The 27,999-nt window shown below is 41.8% G+C and overlaps 2 long non-coding RNA genes across 3 annotated transcripts; both read right to left on the reverse strand.

Moving 5' to 3' along the window:
• On the reverse strand, positions 1-27,995 carry LOC147228828 (uncharacterized). 2 transcript variants are annotated; one of them, XR_015106958.1, is made up of 4 exons: positions 27,943-27,995; positions 27,331-27,617; positions 25,878-25,922; positions 1-1,802 (listed from the first exon to the last, which is right to left on the reverse strand). It is a non-coding gene; the product is annotated as an uncharacterized LOC147228828 (long non-coding RNA). The 2 variants fall into 2 exon arrangements; XR_015106957.1 differs by lacking the exon at positions 27,943-27,995 and having other exon boundaries at positions 27,331-27,668.
• Positions 6,455-11,760, reverse strand: LOC147228829 (uncharacterized). The gene is made up of 3 exons (XR_015106960.1): positions 11,706-11,760; positions 10,988-11,113; positions 6,455-7,512 (listed from the first exon to the last, which is right to left on the reverse strand). It is a non-coding gene; the product is annotated as an uncharacterized LOC147228829 (long non-coding RNA).
• Positions 27,996-27,999: the final 4 nt, after the last annotated feature.

Consider the following 27,999-nt stretch of genomic DNA (forward strand, 5'->3'; position numbering starts at 1 on the left):
TTTTTTCACTGACCATCTGGACTTTATTGCATTAAAAAAAAACACAGCCCTAGCATGTACAGTACATTTTGCACTCCAGACTTCACCGCTAAACCAACATTTTTCCGACTGAATTTGAAATAAATATTTTATTTTGGAGAACAGTAGAAGTTTGGTTGCTGCAGGCAAGAAACACAAAGGGGTAAAAGTGAATTGTACATGCATGCTTTTCGCTTGAAAATCTTTTTAACTTAGAACATGACTTTCAGGCTATGTAGACATACTTGCTGAGCCAATGTAAATACATATTTGGCTGTACTGCTCCAGCTCGCTGAGAAGAGTGAAATATCGGAGATAACTCTGAGTCACATTTAAATTTCTAATGTCTTTGGAAGAATAGGATGTTTGGGGTACTCAAACTTTGACTTCTTCTTGTCTGTGTGTATGTTTTGTTCTTGTTTTATTGAGTACCACCTGCAGTGATGCCACACTTACTGCATTGGGGTTCTTAAATAATTGCAAGTATCTCACAAATATCCCAGGGATGAGTCCTGCCCCCAGGGTCCTCATCTTTAACACAATATCAAAGCAAAGGTGCTGCATAATCGACTCTCTTTCTTGCAGAAAACTTGATACACGACAGGAGAGAGCAGTTATGTTTGTAGGTAGCTTTTCCATTTTTATTTTTTTTTTGTACTTTGAATGGGACTTGGTTTAAGCAATGCATTTACCAAAGGAAGGGAGAGGGCACAGGAAAGTGTTCTATTAATTACATTTATTTATCATGGTCTATACAGCCTGTGACTAGAACCCAGAACCTGAGTGTGAGAACTGACACAATTCCTTAAGCAAGCGGTAGAAATGTTACGGTAGAAGACAGTGCTGATAAATTCAAGTAAACACAACCAAAGCCTGCAAGCTATGAACTGATATCCAGCTGAATTGTATATTGGCAGGCTGAACTGAACCTGCACAGATTCCATGAATGTGGGACCATTAAATCATTTAGATATTAAATGTCACACTTTTTTAATGCACACATTATTGATTTCTTAATTTCTACAATAATTACAAGTTGTTGTAGTAGTATTATTAGTGATCTAAATATAATGAAAAGGCCCTTTCCTGTGGTATATTTATATAAATCTTGAGTCCAAGAGCCTGCCAATCACTTTTTTTTAGAAGATGATTTTTTTAGCCGTCGGTGAAGAGTACAATTGGTGCTTATATGTTTTGTTTGTCAATGTTTTGATTCATTTTGTGGTGTTGCTTTTGTATTAGGTCTCTAGGATTTAATAAAAAAAACGCATTCAAACAACTCAGTAATTTGTCATTTCCAGTGGGATGCACACAGTTTGGGTACAAATACAAATACTGGTAAAGTAGTCCTAAAGTGACTTTGGGACTAGTAAAAATAAGCCTTCTTAAATGAATAAAAACACTGTTGCCCAGAGCTTCCTGTGAAAAGGCCAGTTAGGGATTGGGATGATGTGTCATGTGGGATGAAAAATCAACTGAGGCCTTGTCTGAGGAAGGAAGTCATATTACTTCAAAATAGATTTGGTTTCTTCATATGGTTTTTATCTGGTAATCCTGCTTTCTTCTCCCTCTCTTCCCCTCTTTTTCCCTTTTGCTTCCCTCCACGCCCCCCACCTCCTCAACACACACACACAGAGCCTCATACTTCAGGAGCAGGCTGTATGGTGTGGTGGTTTTGCTCCTGGTGGTTTCTGGGACCTGCACCAACATGGTGACTTGATCCTTGCTCTGCAACTGGATTGGCTTAATCCGGTCTCTTTGCAGCCATGGCGATCTGGTTCTGCCTAGAGATTGGGTGGGGGTTGGGGGGGGCAAGAAGAGAGGGAGTTTTTATTACAAGGCAGGCTGGCAAGTTGATCAGGAGTTTGTGTGTGTGTGTGTGTGTGTGTGTGTGTGTGTGTGTGTGTGTGTGTGTGTGTGTGTGTGTGTGTTTTGAATGGGGCTTTTTGTTCCAACGTGACTCACAGTGTTCTAGCCACGGTTGGTGCCTGAAGGGAGAGATGGAGGGTGAAGTCACAGAGGAGAAAGACTTGATGTGGTTAAGTTATTAGGAGACTGCCTGTTCGTTGCTGTGTCAAGCTTCAGCCTGCTTCTCTGATGAATCAATAAGCCAACTGCCAGCCAACGAGATGCATAGAGAGCAAGATCAATCCCATGGTTCGTGTTGGGCCAGATCATTTAAAGCTTTAGCCGACTGTCCTACATATCATGCATGCTGGCGTGACTTAAAAGTCCATTTGATGAAGCACTAGTTAATACAGATGGTACATTTGACCGTTCACGACTGCCCATAAATTTGTCAGCAAATTGTAACTTGTCTTTTCATCATGGTTTTGATAACTGTGAAAAAAAAAAAGACAGAATACAGCCGAGTTCCTCGGGAACCGCTTTTGTGTCGGAGCAGATAGGTTTTATTTCGGGTACTCCCCCGCCCCCACCCCACCCCCTCCAAAAGAAAGTAGTTTAACCAAAAGAAAAAAATCAGTCATTATCTGCCCAGCCCCATGGCGTGAGAAGTGTTTTGGTCCACAAAACAATCCAGCAGTTTCACAGGAAAACAGCTCCACTGCTTCCTTCTCAATAACTGAAAGCAAGAGTGACCACAGATTTGAATGTAATAAAAATACAGAGGGGGGGTTTGAATTCCTCTGTACCGCTTGTATCACATAATCCAAGCCTATAAAAGTGCCAACATGTGAAATAGATGTGATAGATATGATTTGCACCGTGTTATTCTGCCAAAACGTCTTAAGTTGTTTTAACACATTTGAATGGGGCTTTCACGGTTCCTCTCGGTTGTTTGAGAGGAAGCTGCAAAACTGTTTTCCTTTGAAATTTCCGATGCCATGTGGACGACAATATCACTAGATCTTCTCTCGGCGTGGAGCTAAGTAGATAAATAGCTTTCACTTAAGGGTTAACTATTTCCCTGGGGTTTCTTTTTAAATTTTCGACAAATTTCTTGCTCACTGAGGAGGCATTATAGCCTCGTCCAATCATGAGATGTGATTCATGGTGGATAATCCTGCAAGGACAAGTACATTAACACTTGATTATTCGCCACTGATAAAGGAAAATGTAAAAAAATGGAATCCTGGCACCCTTTTGCTTTCTGTAGAAATACGCATTCACCACCAGTTGTGCCTCAACACCGCACTTTTGTTGCCCAGCTCTCATTGTCACCCTAAACGTAAAAGAAACCTGTACTTGAGAGCAACCGTGATGACCCTTTCGGGGCTCTCCAAGAGGAAGTCATCCTCTCATGCCCCTCTACTCCCCCTCACCCAATCTGCACCGTTGGCTATGGATGTTTCAAAACCATCTGACCTGACTGTGCTAATGGATGGCTATTTTTGGAGAGGGATGGCAAAACCGTCTGCTACTCGTGATGGCCATTGGAAAAAAGAAATGATTGCAAAGAGTGGGTGGCAGCTGGGTGAATTGAGAAAAATGGAGTGTATCCCCTCGTCCGTAAGTGTGAAAAACTGTGGCCAAGTGTTTTTTTTAAGGTCGTGTGTCACTGTATGCCAAAGAGACTGCTGTTGAAACAGGAGATTTCCTACTCTTGCAAAATGCAGACGTCCGCTGGCCCGTTGTCAGCTCAGCCTGTCACTTAGAAACATTATCAGCATCTTGCGTTGACAGTTAAAACACATACTGCACATAGAAATCTCCGTCTTGGTTTCCATAACCTCGGTCTGTGCATGTTCGAAAGCCGCTCCGCACCAGATTTCATTAATGTTTTTTGCGTAATTTATTCGTTTAACCTCAGGTAAAACCCCTGTCTCTTTGAACAGAAACAACTCAAAGTGAATTAAACTCTCGGGCTGTGTGGGAACCAGCCCCGAACAACAGGTTGAGCAGAAAGGTTTTCCTCACTGTGATTGGGCCATCTCAGTTTTTGCACTCGTATGAAACATTGTCTGCCTCCACACGACTTTACTATTGCAAATAAGGAAATACGTGCTGGTAAAGGATGAGTCAGCTTAGTCAGATGACACACTCATTTCCTAAAATCTCATTTATCTTTAGTAACCAAATTTTCTGAAGAAAAATAATCAAAACCAGAACACTAAAATTTACCTGAAGAGAATAATGAAACATTTTCAGTTGGAAAAAAAAAAATCAGAAAAGAATTGTATCCGCTCTGTAATGATAACGGAATTGTTATGAAAGAAAAAAAAAAATTAAAAGTTACATCCTACATGAAGGATGTGGACACATGCTCACACACACACACACACACACACACACACAAAGACTGGGAACTGGTCTGTGGAGTGAGAGGGCCATTTCTTCCTACTAATTCGCCTAATGTGTCCCTTGTGCTGGAGGTGTGGAGCTGCCAGCATTGTTCGGACGCTAACAGCTGTGTGTACTTACATATGGTAAACACACAAGTAACAGGCATTTTTGTCTTTTGCCACATTTAGTTATTGTTAACAGTCGAGTGGCGGGGATTTGGAGGGTGAATATTGAGTAGGAGAAGTTGCACTCGCAGTCGGAAGGTGGAAGTGAATTAAACCGGCCTCTTGTTTTATACGCAAGTGCGTGTGTGTTCCTTTTAGTAACTCGCTGAAACGTAGAACAGATAAGGTGTGTCTGCATGCTTGCAGATCCTCGACAGTTCCCTTTGGACTGTGTAAGCGGTCATCCCGATGCAGTTTTCGGGGGTGGATTACTTTGGCCTCCTCTGCCGAGCTCATAGGTGTTGCGGTTTTGCCTCGGGGTGCAGCTCCAGGCCCTGTCATGCATGGGCTAGGAGAAGATGCAGTTGGCCGGAACATATTTTTAATTAGATAAAGAGAACTTCTTTCTTAAGTTTTCACCCACTTTCTTTAAATAAATCTCTATGGAAACAGTTGTGGCAGGAACATTAATATTTTATGCGCATTTATCAGTTGAAATGCAGAACCCCCAATCACTGCAGAACTTCTTCAAAATCAGGAAGTAAGTGGGTTTTCTTCTGCCTGTCGAACCCCCGAGATCCCATTCGTGTCCATTGTTCCTCTATATTTATCCAAGCCCGGCTTTTTGTGACATTTCCAAGCAGGAGAACTTTATTTAGCGCAAATAATAATTTGGAGTGGGGACTTGAAGGAATTTGTGGTTTTGCCAAACCGCCTCAAGAACCAAAAATCACACACTCGCAAGAGATTCTTCAGACATGACTAACAGTGATATCAACACACACACCAGATAAGGCACTGAAAACAGATGCAAAGGTTGGGGTGCTGTTTAAGAACATTCTGCTTTCACAGAGAAAACACAATATTTCTGAAGGTTGATGATTGGACAGACGGGTTTAGACTTCTTTGGTTCATTTCAAAATGTTTCACCGCACTCAAATACAGAGACTGCCCCTTTAAGTGTTGCTTTGCACAGGGAATACGATCGTGATCATTCATTTTACAGCATTTTAACAGTTGAAACTGTTTTGTTTTTCTTTCCTGTTTGCCTCAGATTTGTTTACGTGTGAATCTAGAGACAGTCCATGAGTTTTTTCCACCTATAATTTTCAACAAATGCAGATGTGCATTAGCTCTCCACCTGAGTTAGAACTAAAACTTAAATATGACAGCAAGAAATTCTAAAATGTTAAATCACTGTGGTGGAATTATTGACTTTTCAGCGCCTGCGTAGATGCATTTTGTTGCGCAACTCACTATGATCAAACCTTCTAATAAGGATTCTGGACCAAAAACCCTTGACAACTGGACAAAAAAATGACTGCGCACGTTTTCACTGTAACAAAGGAACAGTTCTTCATTGCTGTCACAGCTCATTTGCGGAAAATTATACATGTTCCGTTCTTTATTTCCTTGATTCCTTCTTCACGTAGTTATTTGAAATTAATAGTAACTTTTACTCTCACCATTTCTAAAAAAAAATGTTTTATTTTACCAGTCCCCACTGTCTTCTGATCATGCCACACAGTTAAAACAAAACCGGCTACTATGACTTTTTCTAAAAGAAAATGATAATAATAATAGTGAGACTGTTACCCCGCTCTATATTAATCAATTGTGTCATTTCAAAACCTGAATAGCATCTTGTTAATGCATCAGTCAATGAATTTTCCTCTTTCTTCCAACTGAATAATCCTTAAAATGGCCCCAAAGATCTCTTTACCTACTGCTATAAGTTTTTTAAAAAACAATAACTAATCTAATTGTTCGAAAATTACTTTTTTTTTAGGCATAACCCATGCTAATCTGCTTTGTCTTACTCCTACTGGCGTTATAACTGCTATATGTTGCAACTGTAACAGCGGAATACTAGCAAGGATTATGGGATCGCCATTTGAGGTCTATCAGTTGTTTTGTTAAATTCTTAAATATATTTTTTAACCTTAAAAAAACATCAAGTCACACGTTAACAGCATTTTTTTTCCACAGACAACCACACAGTGAAAGATATTTTGAAGGGACTCTTTATTAATGAAATTAAAAACGTTCACATCCAAGACTTAATTACATTTCTGTTCTATTATAACGGTCGATAAATATGAAATCATGCATTCTCCAAGTCAGCGATCAATCAAAAAGACAGTCATCAGTCAAGCCATCCGTTTCCACATCTGCCCACGCGTCCCTCAATGCAACCTTTGGTTTATTGATTCAGTCTACAATTAGTTATGGTCCCGCACAGGCCAGAGATTCAAAGCTTTTTCACTTTATTTCCATGCAACCATCTGCACCATGCAACACAATGAGCCCCTATCATATCTTGACGGGAGATGAACCCAGTAACCTTGAGTTTGTGAACGCTACTCTCATTTGAAGTGCCCTGGTTGGACACTCTCCAGTTGCCTCGGGGCATTGCCTCTGAGTGATGATACCTTGTGACGGGACGGTTCGACCCTTTCACGCGCACACACACACACAAATATATATCACATATTTATGCCTTGTTCGATTTCACCCCTTTGGTTACCCTTTGCCACCCCGTTCTGGCTATCAACCAAATCAAAGAGGGAACATTCTGTGAGGATGTAAACTTTAATAACCCTTGTCTGCTCCCCTTTCCTTCTTGCTAGGTTCCTTTCCACTGATCCTTTGTACTTACCTTGTGGAGCACTTTGCTTTATTGGCCATTTTAACACATGTAGAAGCATTTTAACTACCTGCCCATGAAACTTATGACAAAACATAGAATTACAAGGTGTTCAAGGTATTAGCATAAAGCTCCAAAAGCGTTACAGGGGTTTTAAGTGAAAACATCAGCGCTGGGGTTCTTAGTCCAAACAGAAATGGATTACAGATAACTCAATACTTTGAAAAGTAACACATTTACCCGGGTCATTAGGTTACAAGTGTGTTAATTTGCAGCCTTCCGTGCCAACTGACTAGAAATCACCACACATTTCCAATCTATTCGGGACAGATAAGATTTTTATTTTTCTATTTATTTTTACTGTCGATTAGAATAATAATGCAAAATATACAGCAAAGATGTTGGAGGCCACTTGATGAAGTGACTGTCATGAGGTGCCTGAAAACATAAATAGTTGTAGAAAAAAGTATAAACATCTATTCAACTGTATGTCAAATACTTTGATATGTATGATTGAAATACCTCATCAGAAATCCAAAAGAGGATGTTATTTATTAGTAAAGGACGTAATTACTCAATGTGTTACATTTTTGTATTACAGACAAATGCGCAATGAATTTACAATATTCTAAAAAATATCATACGGGATTTCTCTAACATTTAGAAGAATGCAACATATACATGAACATAAAGTTAACAAAGTTCCTAATGTGGAGTCGGAGATAAGACAGGATGCATCTATCAGTGATATTTGCATTCAGCCCTAATTGACTCCAGAGGCATTTAGAGAAACCCGGATAAATGCTCAAAATACTAACTATTCTAACTGAGAGAAAGTAGACCCTCCGAGCGGTACATTTATAGGATGTGACAAAAAAATTCAAAGGCTCCATTCTTGCCTTAAAAAGAAGCCTTAAATACTTCCTCCACCCAGTTAATGCCACTCTCCTCAGGCAAAGCAGCTGATTTATTGACAACACGCTGCCATGGCTGGATGTTTTAGAAGCGGGGGATTTTTTTTGCCCAAACATTTTATGGTCTTTGAACCACGAGACACGGCGTGGCGAACGGGATGGAGACCTCATGACTGCCGACAGACATTACAGGAGGAGAGGCAACGTCTCCCCCACCAGCTCTCTCTGTGGGACGCTTTTGTCCGATAAGAGGTCATGCACCACACCCGATTTAAGTCATGTGCTCCTCATTGCATGATAAGCAACACAAGACAACAAGGATGTGTTCGGTTGTGTATTATGTGTTTTGCGTGAGAGGAGGCATCAATGTCACTGGCCGGGTACATTTTGTGCTCATCTTAATCTGAGAAATTGTCTGTTTGTTGTTTAACTTCACATCCTTTTCTTGTCTTGCCTTGTCTTGTGTTTTTCATTTGTGTCCGAGTATCTGCGCAGCTCATTTGAAGTATGAAAGTATGTGCTGACTTGTGAGAGAGATGCTCAGTCCCTGTGAGTGGGTGTGGAGGGTCAAGGCTTTTTAGTACATTAAGACTTTTACTCTGCTCTTGGGGACTCTTGGCCGACACCCACGCCTTGTTCTATTAAGTTCTGGACCACATCGACATTCCTGGGATTAATGTAGCAACGGGCCCTATAGTCACTCGGACATACACATACAACGTATTACTGCTTTAAGATACTCTACGTGTCTTCAGCCAAACCTTGTACGTCAGCCCACTACAGCTCAGCTTCAGCTTGTGAAAGAACGACAATTATATCCTGCAAGTTAAGTCACCGCACTTTCACATTCATTAAACCAACATGAAGAGCGATCTAGTCGGCTACTGCTTTTTTATGAGGTACGATCAGAGTGGACAAGCTGATTTTTATATTTCCAGCTCACTTGTATTTTAGATATTTAGATATTTCAACTATACACTTCATAAAACCTCCACTCAGTTTATTCGCCTTTATTAAAATTTTTGATTAAGTAATCAGTTCAACAGATCATCGGAGCTGCAAAGTTTTTGCACCGGGAGAAACGCTGAGGTCATTTCCTCATGCAAATGATTTATTCTCCATCCCCCGCAAAAATATCCACAATCCGGCTCAATCGCCCTCGTAAATACGATGGGCTGCATTAATATTTGTTGTCTGCAAGTAAAATAGTCATTCAGCTGTTATTAATAATTCCGCTTTTAAATACAATGCATTTGTTTCATTGCAATTCCGTGTTTTAAATATTTTAATAGTTATCGGTGCGCATATTGCGCGGTGGCACACTAGATACCTTTCATCCTTTATGTACTACCTACATTGCCCAGACAGGATGTAGCTGGGTACATTCTGAAAAGAGCCCAAATTATGCTAGATTTTTGAGTCAGCCATTTGGTTGTAAATGTGACCTCATTGATATTTGGTCCCAAAAGCTGGTGTACGATCGGGAATGAGTTTCAGACGAACTCATACGGTTAACTTTTTTTCCGTCGATGGCTAAATGGCAGGCGGCTATCCTGCCAACTGATTTAAGTAGATTTGGAAAGAACACGTGTTTCGAATACTTCACAGACCTCGTAGTGCGGTTGAACTTCTTTTACTTCCCAACGGTGTCCACTGATTAGGTTTCAGAGATCATATATTTGGTTATTTAAAGAAGACAGGGGTCAGTGATCCTAGGTGAAACTTGTAAAAAAGATTAAACTTTTGATAGTTATACAACTAATCATGTACAGTGCTCTTTAGAATATTCAATTTCATTCTGTGAACTGACATAGTTCTTTAAATCTTTGGATCTGTTTTAGAATACTTTCAGATTCGTGTACAGAAGTGAGGTGTCAAAACAGGATACAGTGTTAATCTAGGCAATGTTTGGACTATGTAACTCAGCCGAGTCTTAGACCAAGCCAGCCGAGAAGTTGTCACAACCAGTCGCACAAGTGACTTTTCGAGACTGTTTGGGGTCAAAGATCTCACTTGGCCAATAGGGAACAATTAATGTCCATTCACACCGCCATAACGTTCGGTGTTCCACAGGGAAGTGTTTGAAGACCCTTGATGTTCCAACTATATATTCAGGACTTGAAGTCTTTTCATTCTGTTTGTATTTCCTCTTTGCAGGTGATTTGGTTCTACTTGTTTTGCATTAAGACACAGGATATATGAAACACACTGAGCAGAGAGCTTGTTAATGTTAGGACAACTTAATGATAATGAGCACTTGGGGGAGCCTGAGGCTATGGCATGTTAGTTTTTTCTTTTTTTTTTTTTCTTAGCCATTCTTAGCCAGAAAGGTAAATTGATTTCAATACGGATACTCTGAGAGTGATGACCTTGTACCGTCCACAGTGGCACGTGGAGTACGCCAGTTCATGATTCTACCATGCATCACTCACACTTCTGAAAAGCATTACTAACATGCCGAAATAAATTAATCATGGTTATTTTAAAATTGCACCAATCTGCAATTCAAGATTTCTACGATCCCGATTGTCGGCTGTTTCTCTCCATCAGTCACTCAAACCCCTTCTGCTTAGTGCTGAGTTACAAACATACTCATTACCCCCCATATGTTTACCCAGACAGATCAATCCAGCTGATCCGGCAGCTGTTGGACGTTGACCTTAAAATGACCCTCATAGCTACTGTCTATAAGCATGCTCACATGTTCTCAAGCTTGGCACAAATGTTTGTAATGTCTGTGTTAAGGCCACAGTAATGCTAATTTGTGTCGCAAATTTGGGGACATAAGCAGTTACGCATGCAGCCCTCCATATGTTCACGGTGCCCAAATCGTTGCGAGCACAAGTACGTGTGTTGTTATCACTTGCTAAATGGGAAATATTTTATAGAAGCGCAAAGACTATTCTTGGGTGCGCAAGCTCGTCTTTTCTACGTGCATACTCTATCTCCATGTGTGTTTCTGAATTAGCCTGTCTGTCAGGAGTGCGGTTGTAACTCACTCTAAGTGCCAGCCGAGGCCCCTGGCAGAGAGAGCTGTGGTTCTGGCAGGTCCCAGCAGGGTTTTAAAGCAGCTTTGCAGCTCAGTTCAACTCCGCTGGTGGTTGCGTCCGCTGTCTCCGTCTCCACTAGAGGCATTCAAAAGAAATCCTAACCAGAGGACCTCCAGCATAAAAAAAACAGGACAATGCTATCAGGTCTTATTGTTGGCAGCCATGTTAGCTCAACAAAAAGCTACTCAGCTACTCTCAGCCACTGGGCTGAGGAGAAACAGGGATATTTATGCCAATTGATTTGTCAAGCCATTTGTCCCGAGATGAATGGTAGCACAAGCGCTGCTGAAGTTGCCGCGGGTCTGCCAAGTCCGCCTCAGAGAATCTTAAATTAAATATTTCACACAAAGTTTCATAACAGGCATACATTTCATTTCCTAGAAATATATGCAGACAGTCTGAAAGACTTGCCTTGACTCGGCGGTTCATTAACAGTCACAGTTGCTCAAAGGCAGATTAGTGAATACTTGTATTTCACCGAGAGATGAAAATTTAGGGACGCATGTGTATGTGTTGTACAGAAGACGTTACCCAACCTTAGTATAAAGCATGGGGAAACAAGTCTAGCAGCGACAAATGCAGTTGAATTTTGAACTGACACACTTTACAAATGTTATAAAGAGTAAGGATGGTGGATTAATTGGCAATTTACATTTAAGCTACTTACTGACAAAAGCTGGGAGCACTGACTGTACACCATGAAGCAGGGGCAGTGTCCGGGCTCCTCATGGTAGCAGTCAAAAAATGTAAGAAGAAGAAAAGAAACACTTGAAAACGCTTACCTAATCCTCAAATTGGCATTGGGTCATATTTGAGGATGAAATTGTTTTGTTGCGTTAATTTGTCATTAACGCGCCAAGGAAAGTAATGTAATAAATAGTGACTAATATAATTCTTACTCAGTCATCTAGTGATAGCAAACAACTATTTCACTGCACTTCAGATTAAAAAAAAAAAAAAAACAAAACTGAAAATGCTCGGAAATGGAAATTTGGACGAAAAATGAAAAGTGAAGTTTTTACACCAAATATCCCTGTCAGCAAACCCGTCTAACAGGAAGCAATCATCATTTTATGATGCCAACATTATTTTCATAATTATTAAGCCAAATGGTTGTTGGGTCTATTTGAATTTAAGTGAGCGGAGTGTTTAGTTTTTGTCAAATGAGATTATAATGGCACAAGTGTGCGTGCGTGCCGTGTGTGTTTGTGTGCGTGAGTGTGTGTGTGTTTGTGTGTGTGTGTGTGTGTGTGCGTGTGTGCCTGCCTGCCTGCCTGCCTGTGTGTGTGGCTTTGAAACTCATACCATTTACATCATTGGCTGAATTTCTAAATGCCAGTTTAAACCCTAATGCTCCCAATTCAATCAATTCTAAAGCCAACTCTTCTATTAATTCCATACCCTTTGCAAAGATGCACAATTTAGCTCCAATGTTGTTGTACAATTCCATGATTTTGAAAGAAAAAATATCTTATTTTTCAAAATTGAAAGAACGTGTGATTTCAGACCACTTCGGTGCTGTTGGACGGTGTCATTTTTCATCATAGATTGGTTCGTTCTTCTCAGATACGTTTAATCTTTTTTTGGCCAAACTAGGCTAAACACAACCTTGGCCGGCCTCTAAAGTGATAGGATATGAAATTTCGATTTTGTGTAGTATATTTGAAAGAAGAGTCTGTGAAAATGTTTTAAACCTGTAAGAACTGTGGCAACAGCACAGCCTTTTTTCCCTGTTTTTCTCAAGTATTATAATGTCAAACTGAATGGTCTTATTCTAACACCCGTAATATTCATGTGGCCGTTACTAAACATCCAGAAGAATCATATGGCCGTGACTTGGCCCGCTCCATATTTGGTCACTTTCCCGTGAATACAACGGGACCAATAAGAAAAAAAATTGTTTGTTGTCAATAATGCAATAATACAAGCATTTTTAGAAAACCTATTTGCTCTAAACAAGTGGTAACTCTTTTTAAATTTGGTAATAACATTTTTTTTAATTGATCTGAAGCCAAGCATCACTGAACACAGAAAAAAAAACTCATGAGATTTTTTTTTTTATATATAACCCAAAGACAAGAAAGCCTGAGAGAGACACTCTGCCTTAAAGCACTCAATATCCTGGCATTAGAGGAGGAAGAAGGAAAGAAGACAAAAGGGGTGACTTAATAGTGGCAGATTGATGAAGTTATAAGCACCGCAGAGGTCGAATGGACAAAGAAAGGGTATTAGAGTGACTTTGAGAAGAAATGTCACTTGTAGGAAAGAATGAGAGAGAGAGGTCACGGACTCTGACCCAGATTTTAAATGCTGTCTGACAACTTGATCTGACCTGGCCGCCGTGTGGTCTTCCTTTCTTTTCCACTTGTTTGGATGCATGACGACCACCTCCCTTCTCAGCGTCGTCCTGCCAATTGACGTGCCTGCGCACATCTGTTTAATGCAACATTGAAATGACAAGTTTTGGGGTCGGCGTGTCATGAATTTCTTTCAGGGGGTTTCGAAAAAAATCACGCAGTGCATGTAGTCGTCAAAGATGGACGACACCTCTGGCATCCAAAGAGGAGAAAAATTGAAAGAAAAAAGAAAGTGTTCCAAAATGCTGGCAAAAAAAAACCCTCTTCATGCACCAGAAAGAGAACAGTGCGTGCAAGCAGAAGCTGTTGGCAGCGGTTGTTGGCGTTTGTCTTTTGCTTTGCATGCCCCTGTTTGGCTATTTTACGGCCAAGCAGGAGATAAAACTAAGCCAATTCCTTTAGAAGTTGAAAAAATATCAGGATTTAGAGTGTTTGGCGAGGTGGATGGGATTTCTATCGTCTAATTTTAATCATTCATAATAGAACTGTATCAAAGGGAGATGCCACATTAGCCTGTTGTAACAGCGTGTGTTCTTTTAACAAAGTGTGTGTCTTTCTCTCTGCGACATCATATTTAGTCTTTTTATGAAACGACAGTGTACGTTTCTGGAATTTTTACACCGTCACTCTGAATGAATGTAGACACACACTCACACACACACACACACACACACACAAACAAATATCTCCCTTGCTGTTAGTTAATATGGATAAGTTAGATGACAGATATTTAGAATGCCTCAGCCTAAATAAAGCTCCCCGCTTCATGAAAAACATCCTGCCTCCGGCTTGGACTTGGGTTGTGGATTGTTTCAAATGGGGTAAAAGGTGGGTAGTGCCCTCACACACACGTAAACATGGGCACTCTCATCGAGGCACATAAAATGAACGTTTCTTTTTTAGATTATTTGATATAGGGAGCAATTGTTTTTTTTGGTAGAAGCACACCAGACATTAGCGGCAGTCAATGCTTAGAAACTACACCATGCAGACAAAACCAACCTCAGACGAAATGCTGTAAATGATTACATATGGCCCAGAGTATATAACACACACACACATACACACACACACAGATAACATACGTAAAAGGATCAAAGGTGGGAGGTAACAAGGGGTCATATTTGTTCAATTTTATGACAGAAACAGTAAAATGGTGTGTTTTTTATGTTTGCTTTTTTTTTGTAAAAAAAAAAAGGAACAGTTCAAGTGTGTGACTTTTGGCTATAAATACATTACTGTTTGACTGTCTACAACTTTTACTTCAGCATATCTTTACACCCTGTGTGCTCACCGAGAGAAATCTTCACCTGCATGTGCACGTAAATGCAACATGACCCATATCGGGCAAGCGAGTAAGAAATGGGTGGGGGGGTAAACTGGGGAGGAGAGCTCTGCACCACTCTGCTCCGGCTCCGCTTCCACTGTTGACCCTGGAACTGTAAATCTGAAAGTAAGGGGCCATCCCTTACTTCTCCCTTTAATCCTCCCATTTACCAACCGGTGCATATCATTGACAAGAAGTAACTGTTATGAATATGGACTAATTAAAGGCTCCTGGCAAGCTGTGGTTTACTGGTAATCTGTTTGACTAGTGGTCGAATTCAGAAGGTACAATTTCAACATTTGGCAATGGATCTTGAAAACTAGTCCGATGGCACAACAGTAAATGTCACTTTCGAGTTTCTCCACAACTCTTCGCCTCTTTGTGACGCAATTTTATTTTTGACCAGATAGCGAGCGGCATTTCGTGACTACAGCAAGATTTATCTTTTGTCTTTTCTATTTGTCTCAGACTCATCAAGTTTGCTCGTAAGTCTGCTTTTTTTGTAGCTTTTAAAATATAGCAGGTGAGGTAAGAAATAATTTGTGCTGATACAATCGTATGTGTTGTGAGCACAAAATGTGCAGTTAAAGACCATGATTTCACTTGTGACATTTATTTGATATGTCCACATTTTTATCTGAAATTGATCTAGTTCTAGTTGTGAAGTGTTTTATTACAAATTTTTAATGTAACACATTTCAAAGTGCATGACAGGGTATTACATTTGGACTTAATTCAATATATTGATACATCTTCCAGCCAAAAATGTCATTTGAGAAGAAAATTTCAAAAACGTTTCAGGTGTTTCATAGTCTCTTTAAAAGTCATTTCACTGAAAGTTATTTTATGTTAATTTTACAAAATGCGCTTTCCTCTGGAGCACCAGATTTTATTTTATTTTTATTTCAATGCCATTGCCTCTTTACCCCGTACCGAGCTCCCCGTTTTCCCCTCACGGTCAACTGCATTATCAGAAAAACTAAAACATGACACATCCGTCAAAGCGTGAAGCAAGCAGATTGCAGAGAGAACAAGCGCAGCTCAAGTGGTTATCAGCAAGAGATTAAAATTCAATTCAGCTGTCATGGTTCCAACCAGGCCCCCCTACCAGCCTGAGAGACCAAGAGTGGATCAGGTTGAGATTGAAATGACTCCTAAAATGACTCTCGAGATATTAGTATCTCCAGCAGTGCTCTGACATATTGTCAAAATGTACCCCGAAAGGATCCTTGCAATGCAAAACTATCTCAATGAAACAGTTTTTCGCTTTTAGATTTGCAGTCAACTTCCGTAACGAACCTTTGACTTCCAATAATATATATACAGTATGTACAAGAATGGGATACTGCAACTGCGGCCCATATTTTGCAAAAAGTACTTCTGTTTCAGTAAGGAATCAGTATATTTAACCCTGAAACGAGGAAAAAGTTAATGAAGGGAATTTTTCAATATGTTCTATGAGGTCCGCTTCTGTAGGAAAAATGACCTGCTAGGTGCAAAACAAAATAAATGGAAATGTGTTCAGAGAAGAATCCAGAGGCCTCTCGCATAAACTGAGCTGCAAATATGAAATAATTGATTAGAAATGTAAAGAAAATGTATTCAAATTATCAAATAATTTCCCAGTCATTTTATTGATTTTAAGTCAGATCAGGTTTTAACAATGTAATTTTATTATGTACATTTATATAATAGTTTTATATTTATTACGGTGCTATTTACATTTCTTTGTTAATTTGAATTTGTATTTTGGATATTTTTAACCAATTTCTGAAATATAATTTTGTTCATTTCAAGTTGACCTTCATCCTATTTATTCAAGGTGATTTTGAAAGCAATGAAATTACATCGTAGAAAGTTTTTTTTCCCCCCAAAAAAACTCAGTGTTACAATAGGAGAAGCACAGACAATAATAAATAATGATACATTGTCCAACCTTTCTTTTCGGGGCAATGAATTATCCATCTGAGGGACATTAAGGGAACATTCGAGTCACTGGACAGTCTTAATGAGCTGAAGATCACCATTTATATGTCCAACTTTGGTGGGACAATAATCTATTTTCTATTCTAACATACAGGAAAGAAGGTTATTCCTTTTCCAAAACCGTCTTGAAACCTGGCCTCATTGGTGATACTCCTCCCCCGAGGCAATATCACAACTCTCAACTCCCTTTCTCGGTCTGTCTTCTGGCAGCCATCAGTTAGAAATAGACAAGCTGACAGCAGGCCCACAATCGAAACCAACAGATGGAAAGATATTTTTACAAGATTTGAAATGTTTCATTACATTTCTAACTCCCCTCCACACAAACTTTATTGTGTGCTGATTTTTGCAATAAGTGCTAGTAGTACAATTTATTAGTGTTGTCTTTTCTTGGAGAATTTACAGAGTATTGTGTGGACCAGATCGGAAAATATTTTGTGAATTCTACAACTACGGTTATAGTTGTTTTGTGCATAACACATTTAATACTTTATTTGCCATATTTGGGACATGATGACCTCAGGAAAAAAAAAAAACGGTTTCTTGTGACATGCTGGATAAAGAATGTGATTTGTCCTGCAATTAACCTTAGAGATTTTAGTATAATCATGAAAATCTGTAAGAAGCACACACATAACATGCTCCATAAATCAAGCGGTTATTATCACACTGGGGCTAAGTTTTACGTATCAGGTTGCAAGTTGTTGATGAAATTGATACGCAACTAGGACCCGGGTGCTGCTTTAAAAGGCAAATGCTGAGGTTTTCAATATATTTCCACACGAGAATGCTCAGGTTTTCGTGATGTGGACTAGTGCTTGTAGCGTTGACTTTAAATTGTATAACTTGGGGTGAGAGTCTGAATCACTCTTCAACCTACTTTTTTACAAAACATAAGAACTAAGAAAAAATAGAGAATGCAAGAAAGACTTGAAATTGTCAAAATTATGTTGATTATTCTGGGAAGAACTGGTACATGCTGCATAAACGTGTCCTTTTTCAAACATTTGACATTGACCAATAGAGAAGTGTTGGTTGTTTTTTTTGTTTTGTTTTTGTTTTTTTGGCTGTAATAGCCTCACAGATACACAACTTGTTTGCTCCGTGGGATGTTAATTTGGATGCCGATGACCGAAAGACAGCAAAATGGGACTGATGGAAATTTGAAAAGTTGAGCTGTACTTGCTCTAAACTCCATCACCCTCTACCCCCACCCACCCACCTACACCACCCCATCCAGCCTTGGGAAAAAAAAGAGTGATCTATTCTGAACATTTTCCTTAATAAAAAGTTGATGTATGATGTAACTCGCTGTTACTAAGGCTCTGCAGGAAGATTAGGAACCTTCTTGCTTTTGTGTATTGCAGCGTCCTCGGTAGAGACCGGACATCTTTATCCTCCCGGAGTTTGATACATCCAGAGGCTATCTGGCGATTAAGTTCACCGTTTTGAAACTTTGCTTAATCTGGGTGAGATGAAAGAACACAGGATCACTCTGATACAGGTGTTTTTTTTTTCATATCAATATTTCAGAATCATGAGAAAAAAACATGGTATTACAGTCTAAGCAAAAGCGCCAGTAGGCTTCAAACGACTGTTTATCCTTTCAGTCAACAGAGTCTCACACCTATCTCTTTTATGTCTTTTTGATTATTTTTGAGTAAAACGTGGCAAGTATCCTCACCTTACATAGTGAGGGTAAAAGAGTAGCATTTTAAAACTCCTCATCTTGTCATCTGCCCAAATTTTGAGAATTTTTTTGGTGTCCAGCTCTGAGCGAATGACTTGAAAGATCCCCGTCAATCTTACATAAGTATCACGAATGCACATGTGAATTTTTGGGACGCAGATCGAAGAACGTTCAAAATTTTTGCAAGGATTATTTGTTTTCAAGCTAGGAATTCCCTGCGCTGCTGCTCTTTCGCCCAGGGAATGGCACGGAACTTCCGAGAAGGCACATTGCCACACTACTTTAAGTTGCCTTAGGCCCGGTTCTCACATTGTGACTCGCATGTCCCCGATGCCAATGGTGAAACAGCTTTTCATTCAACACTTGTGATGTTACACGCATACGCAGGCACACAAGCCATGTATTTTTATCCATCTCATTTGCAAAGGTTAGAAAAGCAATGCAGTCGCTTACATTCCATGGAACTGTCAGCTGCAAATGTGCTCTGCACATCAAAATATTTGCATATAACACCAAGAAATTTTAAGGCTACAAAAACACAGGCGCACACACAATCGCTCTTGTTTCTGAAAACCAACCATGGAAGGATCATACTGTGTCCATGTCTGATCGTTTTGCCAACATAAAGACCGAAAAAGAGGCGAGCGAAGTTTTCCAACTGGCCTGAATAACTTCCATTGACAGTTTCGATAGAACCGGAAAACCTTGTTTCTGTAATGGAAGGAGGTTTTTGGGGAAGATGGGTTTTCTCGTTTTCTAATATCCTCAGAGCCAAACTTGGCATGGCGGCCGTCTGGACTGGTGGATGTTGGCTCGGGTCAGACAACAAGACTCCAGGTAACTAGCGGATGAAAAGACTGATTAAAATGTGCTCAAATACGCTTGTTAACTGCGAATGTTATACAGAGAAATGTCATCCTGCCTCCGCTGTAGTATCATTTTATTTTTACTGCATACTAAAATAAGTACGGGCCCACCACAGTTCAACATTAGCCCTCTTAGCTCACACATCAAGCTGTGTGTGGGGAATAAAATGGCCACCTTTCCTTCATGACCGTGAGGAGGTTGGACAGATAAAACACTCACCGCTGCAGGTTTGGTGCATTTTGGCACTGAAACAGCCTCTTTGGCAAATTATATTTCTGCCAAATAAAACACCCACTTTTCCCTCACCCCTTTTTACACACTCACACAAGCGCTCGTATTCAACTCAAACTACACAATAGCATGACATCTGCCAATTGCCTTGTGGAGCTCATTGTTGCGCAACACATCGCGCACAACTGCTGAGCCGAGTTCAGCCCTCCAGCAGATTTTGCAATGCAAAGAGACACCGTGGATGAGATCCGCCAACATGCATCGTTGACCCCAAATAGCCAGAAAACAACTGGAAACCAGCGTGTCTCGGTAGACGGTTGGCAGAGGGAACGTGAGACATGACTTCTCAAAATATCGAGGCTGAGGTGAAAGTCAGGTACCGGAGCAAATTTGAGCTTTTGAGTGCCGCGTATGTCCTCGTACTATAGCAAACAGTTTCACACAATAGCAAATACACATATGGTGCGCTCTTCCCTGTCACAAAAACATATTGAGGAGAAAACTTCAATTCCAGACTTACGGCACTCGCACATCTCTTATAGGCCCGTGATCACATATCTGACCCCGAGAATCCGAAGAGCTCATTTCAATACCAAACACTCCCTCGGTCTAAGAGCTGCAGCTCGAGAGTTTGGTCAGGTGTTTATTTTAACCCTTCGGTCCTCGCAGCACCGCTCGCTGCACTGCCAGGCACGGGCTTATTACTTCTAATTGTGCACATCATCGCCCGATCATTCTAAAAGGAATCGGTGAAATGATTCCCTCCAAAAGTTGTATCGGTCTCATTAAATTCCGTGTAAATTCTGTAGTTGGTACTCGGTGACTAATTACAAACTTCTAATTTACTTCGCCGTCTTCCATCAGTGATGGTAATTTCTTTGCGGTACAGCTTGGCTAAAAGCTGCCGCGAGAATCTCTGCAAAGCAGCTGCCACCAAGCCGAGGTTACACAATTTGGTTTCTTAAACTTCCTCTTTGTTCTGAATATCAAGTCTATTTTTCACTTCTGAAAGGTCAACTAAAATGATAGAAATCGCTCCATCGGCATTGGCAGCAGCTGGCTTTTGATGTTTGAACATAAACAAGCAAGACAGCCATGATTGGCCTCCCCTCCGGCATTGTTTACACTGCTGATAGTCCAAGCCCAACCCCTTTCTTGATTTTGATTGCTCACTTAAGTTACACTGACAAGAGTGGCGGCGATCCAAAAGCCATAAGTACACTGAGTAGAAAAAAGTTTTGCCGTAAAGCAGGTACTGACTACCGCCGTTACGGGAGATATAAAGAAAGACGATTCAGTCAACAAAAAGCGTGCAATAGGTGGAGTGACGTCTTTATTTTATACTTTATATCCCAGTGTGTCACCACGACTGCAGGAAGTCACTGAAGGTTCGCAAGCAGAAGCAAAACCTTCAAGGGGACCATTCGAGGGTGGTTATAAATAGACGAACATCTATTTACTGTAAGTTGCGATTTTAACCTTGATGTTTTGATAAAGAAACGAATGTCACCCGTCACGCTAACCTCGCAAAACATTAAATATCATATGATGCATTGTCGTACATTCAACATTCAAGTCTTTAATTCTAGATCCACCTGTATTTCAGGGTCAGCTAACTGAATCAGCCAGTGCTGACCTTGCACGCATGAGTCATGCTGATGAGAACCGAAAATGAAAACCTGTTGCGTATGACACTCGTGAGCGTGTCTGTAAACAAAGATGTTCAATCGGTTAATTATATACTGTCAAACATAAGAGATAGCGCTTTTCAATTGTATTGGGAAAAAAAATCCATAAATAAACCAATAAATACCTGACTTGCTGACACTTGCTAAAATAAAAGTACATTTTCCTGGAAGCATCTGTGCACTATTATTTAATATATAAAGGAATATCAGCCAGGACAATGTTACAGGAACTTTTTCTTTTTCCAAACATCAGCCCCAAAAGTCCAGTATTAGCCGATCTACCACTTTGACCATTATCCACCTGAATGTTCCTGGGTGTGACTATTCGGTAACACCCGACAACTGTTTGTTTGGCGCCACGCATTTAATTATGCCATTTCTGGATCACGTGCACAACTAGCAACGTTTAAACTTCCTGGGAGAGGATCGTGAAAGCTAAACCCAGTGTATGTTAAGGTATTTTTAAGGGGAACGCTCCATTGTAGATAGCTTTTTCGATTTTACATTTTACTCTAGTCACTTCGGTTTCAAGCAGGTCAGGGGGTTCGTTCTTTCTTCTCATTTTGTCGAAGGCTGGCTGGAGGGATCCTCACAGGGAAGGTTTGCTCCAGTTTTTCCTGCCCTCTCGCTTTTGTCTGCAGTATTTGCTCTGGATTTGAGTGGTTCCTCTGGTGTTGGAGCGCTGACAGCCAACACCCAATGGTAATGGCAACCCCTGTTAAACAGAGCTCTAGGAACAGCACTGCCACTGGTAAGCGAAGGGAAGGGGGGGGTTCAACTAGGCTCTTGGGTGTGTCCCTTTCACCTGTTGAGTCACGCCACCATGTTGCACACACAATTGAATTTGTGATGCATATGATAGAAGTTCAAGGAAGAAGGCTTAACGGAGATGGCCGAGGTGTGTTCATAATGACGCACGTGGTATTTACCCTTCATGACCATCGCCTTCTGATTTGTCAGCTCGTATATACAGTATAAGGACAGGTTCAGCAACTGGGTGCTGAGCAGATAATGAGAAGCCATAGTCATTGTTTTGCAGTTAACCCCTTCACTTGCCTCTCTTCTTTCTTTGTCCTCAATACAAGTTTTTTTTTTCCCCAACCAGAATTACAACTGTCACTGTAAAGATTGATTTTCACAACCATGAAAGAGCTGTTTTGTAACCTGAGCTCCCGAGAGAAACTGAGAATGTTGGACCTCAAAATGTCACACTGTTTATATTATGTACGTTAGCAGAGACACTTCAGTTCTTGGGATCCTCCCGGTTAAATGTTTGGGGCAGTGCTGAGAGACTGGCAACTGACCTATAAACCAAAACTCAACTTTACTCTAAATTATATTTATCTTTAAAAGACCCTTACTCAAGACGTCCCAAGAAGCTGCGGTATACACAGCATCAGAAGCCATTTTCTACAAATGGCACTACAGTGTCAGATAGGGGAAAAAAAATATTGATGTGGCAAAGAGGTCAGTCTTAAGCAGCTACCACTTACACTCCAAACGGAGTGCCGTATCAAATTCTCCGTGTATCAATAAAGTGAGCAATTAAAAGTATTGATTAATAGTTATAATGTGAAAAACAAGGAAATGTGTCTTGTCAAATGAACTTGATTCCTTTTCAGTGAGAAACAACCTTTATCAAAGTAGTCCAAATGCGGCTGTCACTGAAATAGGTTTATTAATAGCATTCATGGCAAAACTTTGCTCTCTGAGATATGATCGATGTCTCTCATTTTCCGTGGTCAAATGTGTTTAAGATGTTAGGATTTTCCAGGAAGCGTGCAAAACCCTAATAAATAAAGTGGACCGGGCTTAACGGGGGTTGGCTATTATAGCCTCGGCGAAAATTCAGAGGGCTTTTAGAGATAATGTGGTGTTTAAATACACACAAGTAATAGTAAGCTGAGTAAAGGGGGCACATAAGGAGGGAAAAAAAATAAGTTATCATAGCAGAACTTAAATTGCCTTTAATGAAGGAAACCCAGTAATGTTCAATTAATCACATGTGATGCCCCGCGGTGTCCCGAATGAAAGGTGACCTAACTTCAGTGAAGCAATTCAAAACCCTCCCTGCGAGAATTTGACCCCCAGCTCGCACCGATCCTCGGGTCCTTCACGCTAAGAAGTGAGCCTGATCGGTGTTCGGCCCGCGGGCGAAACGGTGGCTGGATGGCAGCTGAGCGGCGGCCGTGGGGGAAACACACTGTCAGTCCTGTGATAGCCGTATGAGATTCCACATGCTCTAATGAGTAATTCCTTCCTCCCCTCTTCATCGCCATGTGGTTCATGGCCCTGAGTCATCGTGCACACTTTCCCTCGCTCCCTCTCCCCTTGTCTGTCTCTCTTCTTTCCCTCGGCGAGAAGATTCTTCCTTTCTTACTTCGACATTGTCCGTCCCACTGGGGAAACTCAACAGAATAGCCTCCCTCTGATGACTCATTCACCGACATGGAGAGCTACACGCCGCCCTGCTCTCCAGCCACGACAGCCCACCACACCCAAGCCTGGATCCCAGTCATCCACGACCTGCTGGCTTCCATGTGTTCCCCTCTATCTGTCTGCATCACCGTTTCCCCCCGCTTGTCTTTTCTCGTCGGCCCGGTTCTGTCTCTGCGCGGCTGCCGTCTTGTTTTTGTCTCTGGCTGTCAGCGTGCTTGTCTGCTGTCTGTCAAGATTATTTACCTGTCTTAATACTCCCATCTGCCTCCCAGTATGGCAGCCAGCCTGCGCTGCGTATCTTAATACTCCCTGAATTTGTTTTGTGCCGCCTCTGTTGCTCGCCGTCCAGAACATTTGTCAGTCTACCTGCCTGTCACTTCTGCCTCTGCTTTCAAGCTCGTCCTTTTGACTCCGGTCCGAGCACTGAAGGACACGGGGCGTCGTCTTCCCCCCATCTGCATGATAAACTATGGAGACTTGGCGAGAAATATAATGACAGCATAATTCATAATTCAAGGCAGCCAAAAGAAAAACATTGGTATTGTTAGCAGGGAGATGCTTTTCCTTCTGCGTGCGCAGCTCCCTGATAGATTCCGCTCCAGCTAATGGACGTCGGCGAACATGTTACGTTAGAAGTTTTGACAAAACATCGGCGTTGTTGTCGCCGCCGCTATTCGCTTTCCGCGAGTCCCGCGAGCCGCCATCCTTAAATTCATTAACGTTTGCATGAATGTAACTCCTGTCTCCCACGTAAACATGTTGTAAAGCGCCGTGTTCCTGCAGCTAAGACGTTGTTGGTGTAAATCAGCGACTGTCTACGTGCTGCAACAGGAGATTTGTTGACCATTGCAAGAGCAATAAGGATTTTTAGGGGCATTATGACTGGGTTAATAAAACACAGCTGCCCCTAAAAGTCCCTCACTTTTCTTGCTGCCTTTTCTCTCTCTCCCTCCCTCCCTAGCTTAACCTTTCTCTGTCTCATTCCAAACTTTTGAGATCAAACTACATCGCTTCCTGACTCCTCGGGTACGATTCGGCGTATAAGTCTCATATCTGTTCGGCCCCCCGACAAGCCTGCGCCGACCCGTAGAGATGTGAATTTTGACCTTTTAAACAGGGCTACGCCGTATAGTTCCCGACAGCTAACACATGCTTTCCAATATTTTTGAATTGTGTGTTTACAATAGTGCTTTACAAGGATTTGCAGTAGTTTTTTTTTTGTTTTTTAAGGGGTTCAATGAGTTCACCGACCGTTTTCCGGGAAATAACTGCTCCGTGTGTTCGTTTAAAGTGTTTACGTGGAGGAAAACAAACCGCTTTTACCTATGTGTTCCATAAGATCCAGGCGGATCCCCCCCCGACCCCCCCCCCCGACAGCTACGACCCGTTTGAGATACGAGCAAACCCGGTGACCCGAGGCAGAAAACAAGCGAGGAAATGTAGGGAAAATCTATTTAAAGTCTACAACCCCGCTAACAAATGGTGTGAGGAGAGAGAATATGAGACAGCCGTAAGATGTAAGCAACACTGTGCAGCAAGTGGCAAGATGAGTCCGACCAGGCCTTTCGAACAATGTGAAATGCCACCGCGAGAGGCCTGGCACGCGGTAGCAGCTAGCGCTGTTTAATATCACAACTTTAATCAGTCCGCTTGGTTACTATCCCAGAACTCCCCGTAGCATCAACGCTTATTCAAACCAGGCTCATTCCATGGAGCCTCCCTTACTAGGCCCTCAACCCTCATACTCACACTGGCTCGCACTCTCCTGTAGCATATAAGGAAAGCTTTTGGCGCAGTGGTTTCATCTGTTTTCTGCGAAGTGTCATTGCGCTTTAGGGCGCTTCGTTGGAGGGAATCCGTGAAAATGTCGCGAGGTGCACGAGAAAGATTTCCGCGTGCTCTATCGTTGCCGTTTTAGATATTTTGCAGTAATCATTTGCATGCTAATTAATGTTTGAAAATGATTCACAGATGCTATGAGGCTAATTAACGGCGCTTAGTTGTCCGCAGAAATGAAACCCCCGCCAATTTGGCGTTGGACCCGCCAGATGTTGCTTATGTGTGGCCCGGGAGCGAAAAAAATCAAACTTTGGGTCAAAGCGTAACTTTTTATAGATTCAGCAAATAGAAATGTTTTGGTCTAAGTGCCCGCTGCGACAACCAGGGGGAGTTCACGGGACAGTTTGATTTAATAATCACCGTGGTCCCACGTTTTTTAAAATCAAAAAATCCCATACTTCAGCAAATATCTTACCTATGTGTCAGTTGCAGCGCAGAGATGCCACCAGGACCATCCCCTCTATTAATTACATAAAGCATCTAGTGTCAGGATGCTAAATTCATTAGTGAGGTATGTACGGCATGCAAGGGTCAGGACAGATTTAGAAACAGGCTTCCAAAACAACTTCTTCTCCACTTGATACACTTGTTCAGGCATAATAAGACTGTTGCGCCTCTTCTTCAGGGATCCCACCTCCGCTGTCCCTTTGGGGAACGGTTGGTGTGGAATTTGAGCCTCAATAGAAGGGCTTGGGTTGGCATTTAGTTGTTTACCAGGATACCCACTGCTGCTACAAGTCTGGTCATTTCAAGATGGCTCTAACAATCATTATTTTGGATTTTTTTTATTTTTTAGATCTGGTTTTAGAATCGGGGAGGGGGGTGTAGACTTTGCAAAATGCTTCTCAAAAAATTGAGCAGGGGCAATTAGAAAAATGTCAACATTCCAGGAAAACCTGCTAGTTCATCGGACAGAGGGGACGTCTGCCCTGACTGTTTGTGGCACCCCTGAGAAGCACTTCTGTCCGTCACGAGGAAAGTTCGACTAATCAACATCTTTAGCCAATCATTGGGCAACAACGCTCACTATTTCTTTTCTTTTATACCCAACGGACAGCTGTGCTGTATCATCCACCGTAAGAATTTCTCCTGCTCTCATATCTTGCTACAATATTTGCTCTGTTTGAATAATATTTGCACTTTTACAGAAAGAAATTTCTGTTTGCACAGCCTGGAGATAGATTACCAATCCTCCGGTTGTTGATTATTCAAGTTCTTGTTCTAATTCTTAAGAGGACGTGCGCGAGAGGTATCATCTAAGTGTTTTCGCGGCGAGCCGAATAACCGTCACTATTTTGGATTTGGGATTTTTTTTCGACGGCCTCAGAAACACCCCCTGCGACCCATTCTGCTATTTTAATATCCCTGTTGATAGCAACTGCTGAAAAGCACCGCAGTTTCAAAACTGCGCGGCTGGACTCTTTATCTGGATGGTTTAACATACCTTCACACACGTGTTCCAGTTTGCTCCCGGGGCCCCAAGTGGAGGCCGTAGCACAAACGCACAAACGCACAAACGCACAAACGCAAACATAACTCCCTGTGCTTTCTTTTTTATATATTTTTCTATATTCACTGCGAGACTTTTTTTTCTTACTAAACTGGTGGTCACATGAGCCAGAAACTGGGACTTTGTAGGCCAGTTGAATGAACTGAGGACTCACCTTGCCCGCAAAGACCCAGCCTCTGACACACACCATCATCACTATCATCCCAATCTGCTCCCATCGCAGGGATTCTGTGGAGAAGAGTCCTATATGTCGCCTGTTATGCTCAGAATTTTATATAAATATATATTCACTTCCAGTCACAAGAGAAATGCGATGCACTTCATCTCATGTCTGGCGGATAAATGCATACATACATACCCGGTGAGGTGATGCTGCCCGCCGCTTGTTTACCTGCATGCCCCTCGCAGGTGTCAGCATCCCCGTGGCCACGCGTGGACGTCGCGTAAAATAAAAAAAATAAAATAAAATAAATAAATAAGAAACGCACCGACTGTCTGGCTTGCATGTCTGGCCGATCCTGTGAGCGGATCGCATCTTGCCAGCGAAGTTTTAAGTTCACCGTCCGTCCGTCGTCCGTCCGTCCGGCTGCAGCGGCGGCGGCAGCAGCACCCACCGCCGCCCCGGTCACATCTGATCACTTGGCGCTGCACACATCCCGAAATGAGCAGGATTATCCTTTAGGGAGGCGGTGGTGTGTCGGGAGGAGGAGGAGGAGGAGGGTGGGAGTCAGAGTGGGAGGGGGGTGGGGGGGCAAATTATCTTTTGAAATAAGTCGGACGCCCCCCCCCCCCCCCCCCCTCTTTTGCCCACCCCTTCTGTCCAAGGAGAAAAACGCATGCAAACGCAACAGTGTCGCGCCTTGTGCCATCCCCTCCCTGCCTCTACCCCCCCTTAAAAAAAATCTCCCCCCCCCACCCCCCACCCCCACCCCACTCCTCCGGTGCACACCCAGCCACCGTTATATCCAACCTGGCAAAGAACAGCCGCAGAGCCCGGGAGAGACGCAGGGAGCCCTCGATCCCCATG

The sequence above is a fragment of the Fistularia commersonii genome, chromosome 12 (genome assembly GCF_037954325.1).
Source record: "Fistularia commersonii isolate RoL2024-O1a breed Wild chromosome 12, RoL_Fcom_v1.0, whole genome shotgun sequence".
Classification (NCBI taxonomy): domain Eukaryota; kingdom Metazoa; phylum Chordata; class Actinopteri; order Syngnathiformes; family Fistulariidae; genus Fistularia; species Fistularia commersonii.